The sequence below is a fragment of the Marmota marmota genome, unplaced genomic scaffold (assembly GCF_001458135.2).
Source record: "Marmota marmota marmota unplaced genomic scaffold, marMar, whole genome shotgun sequence".
NCBI classification, from domain to species: Eukaryota; Metazoa; Chordata; class Mammalia; order Rodentia; family Sciuridae; genus Marmota; species Marmota marmota.
The window spans coordinates 6,578,377-6,581,094 of record NW_025999977.1 but is presented as its reverse complement, the minus strand read 5'-3'; positions in this window follow the sequence as shown (position 1 = coordinate 6,581,094).

Here is a 2,718-nt window from a genome sequence, read left to right as displayed (position 1 = left end):
GAAAAAAAAAAAGAAATTAAATAAGACCTAAATAAATGAAAGGGCCATGGTCCATGGTCCAGAAAACTCAATATTTGTTAAGTGGTCCATTCTCTTCAAACTGATTTATGGACTCAATACAATTCTAATTTTATAAACTGACAAGCTGATTGTCAAATAAACTGCAAAACTCTTAGAAGAAACATCTTTGTGAAGATGTTAGGCAATAGTTTCTTAGATATAACATTAAAAACCTAATAACAACAGAAAAAGTAGGAAAATTGGACTTTATCAAGATTAAAAATGTTTGCTCTTCAAAGGATCTTATAATTAATGATGGTGGTACGTGATTATAGCTACTATCCAAAGTACATGTATGAAGACACGAATTGGTGTGAATATACTATGTATACAACCAGAGATATGAAAATTGTGCTCTATATATGTAATAAGAATTGTAATGCATTCTGCTGTCATATATAAATTTTAAAAATTTACATTGAAAAAAGAAAGTCAAAAGACAACCACAGGAGAAAATATTTGAAAATCATCTATCTGGTAATGAATTTATATCTAGAACATACGAAGAAGAAATTTTAAAACTTAACAATAAAAATAAGCCAATTTAAAAATGTACAAGGACTGGGGTGTAGCCCAGCCCAGTGGTAGTGTACCTGCCTAGCATGTGCAAGGCTCTGGGTTTGATCCCCAGCCCTGCAACAACTAAATTAAATTGGGTAAAAGATATGAGTGCACATTTCTCCTATAAAGACATACAAATGGCAAGGAAGCACAAAATAATCAATATCTTTAATCATTATATAAATTAAAACCATAGTAAGAAATCATTGCACACCAGTTAGAACAACTAAATTAAAAAGCCTGGAAATATCAAGTGTTGGCTAGTGTTATCGTTGAGATATTAAGTGTCGTGTCCCCGAAAAGCTCATGTGTGAGACAATGCAAGAAGGCTTAGAGGTGAAATGATTGGATTATGAGTACATTAAATCAAACAGTGAATTAATCCCCTGATTGTATTAACTGAGTGATAAATGAAGGTAGGTATGGTCCAGCTGGAGGAGGTGGGCATTGGGAGTGCAGTTTGGGGGCATATATTTTGTATCTGGCAGATGGATTCTCTCTGCTTCCTGATCATCATGTGGGCCACTTTCCTCCACCACACTCTTCCTCCATGGTGTGCTCCCTCACCTCAAGCCCCAAGGAATGGAGCCTGCTGTCTATGGACTAAGACCTCTGAAACTGAGAGCCCCAAATAAACTTTTCCTCCTTAAAATTCTTCTTGTCAGATCTTTTAGTCACAGCAGTGACTAAAAATGAAAGAGCTAACTAAAACAGGTAGGATGTGGAGGAACCTGAGCGCCCATACTCTTCAGATGGAGTGTTAACTGGTACAACCTCTTAGAAAATGATTTGGTTGTCTTCTTAAAAAGTTAAACATACACCCATCTTATGATCCAACTATTTCACTTCTTGGTATTTACCCAGGGAAAATTTAGGCATACATCCATACAAGGACTTGTACATGAATGTTCTTTGTAACTTTATGTGTAACAGCTCCAAACTAGAGTCATTCCAAGTGTCTCTCAACAGGTGAATGGATTAAAAAAATGTTGAGAAAGATACTACTGGAGAATAAAAAGGAATTAATTGCTGATATATAAGCAAGTCTCAAAATAATTATATTGTGTGAATTAAGTTGGACAAAAACAAGTATATAATGTATAAAACCATTTATATAACATTTTAGAAATTGCAAACCAATACACAGCAATAGAAATTAGATCAGTGGTTCCCTGAGATCAGGAGATATTACAAAGGAGCACAAAGGAACACTTGAGGGTGATGAGTATATCCACCATCTTGATCACCATAGTGGTTTCAGAGGTTTAAATATATGTCAACGCTTACCAAATTTTACACTTTAAATGCATGCTATTAATTGTTCATCCATTATGTCTCAATAAGGTTTTTTTTATTAGTTACACATGACAGTACAATGATCTTGATAATTCATACATTTGAATCAAATGGGGTATAATTTCCCATTTTTCTGATTGTACAGGTTGCAGAATCACATTGGTCATACAGTCACCTATATACATACAGCAATAATAATGTCTATTTTATTCTGCTGCCCTTCCTAATAAGGCTGTTTTTTTAAAGGATGATTTTCAAGACATCCTTTATAAAAGTGGGTTGGGCATTTAAAGATGCCATATCATCTTCTTCTTCCATCTTTCTTTTACCCATCTTTCTTTGACCCCAAACAGCTAAGTGTTGTCAGACAAACCTCAACAAATTCTTTTCTATCACATGCCATTTTCAAGGATTTCAGGATACATAATCTTTTTGTTCTTATTGGGCATTCAAAACCAAGAATCAGTGAAACATCCCACAGAACAGCAATAATCCTAACTGCACCTCTGTTAAGTGTTTATCCACCTGCCAATAGGTGATCTAATTTATGCCCTTGTATGTGCATTGGGGATAAAGTGGTTTTCACTCTATATGACCACTTGACAAGTGAAAGCAAGTGGGAAAAAAATAAGGAAGTTCAAAGGATTTGCCCAGGGTATATATGGCAATGTGAAGTTTCCTGGTTAAGTACTTTCCAGGACACTGGCTGCCATGTAAGTCAAGCCATCTCCTCAGTAAGAGTCTACTTTTATAACAATAAATGAATTAGAATTCAGGAAAGGAAAGTTGAGTGAAGGGCAT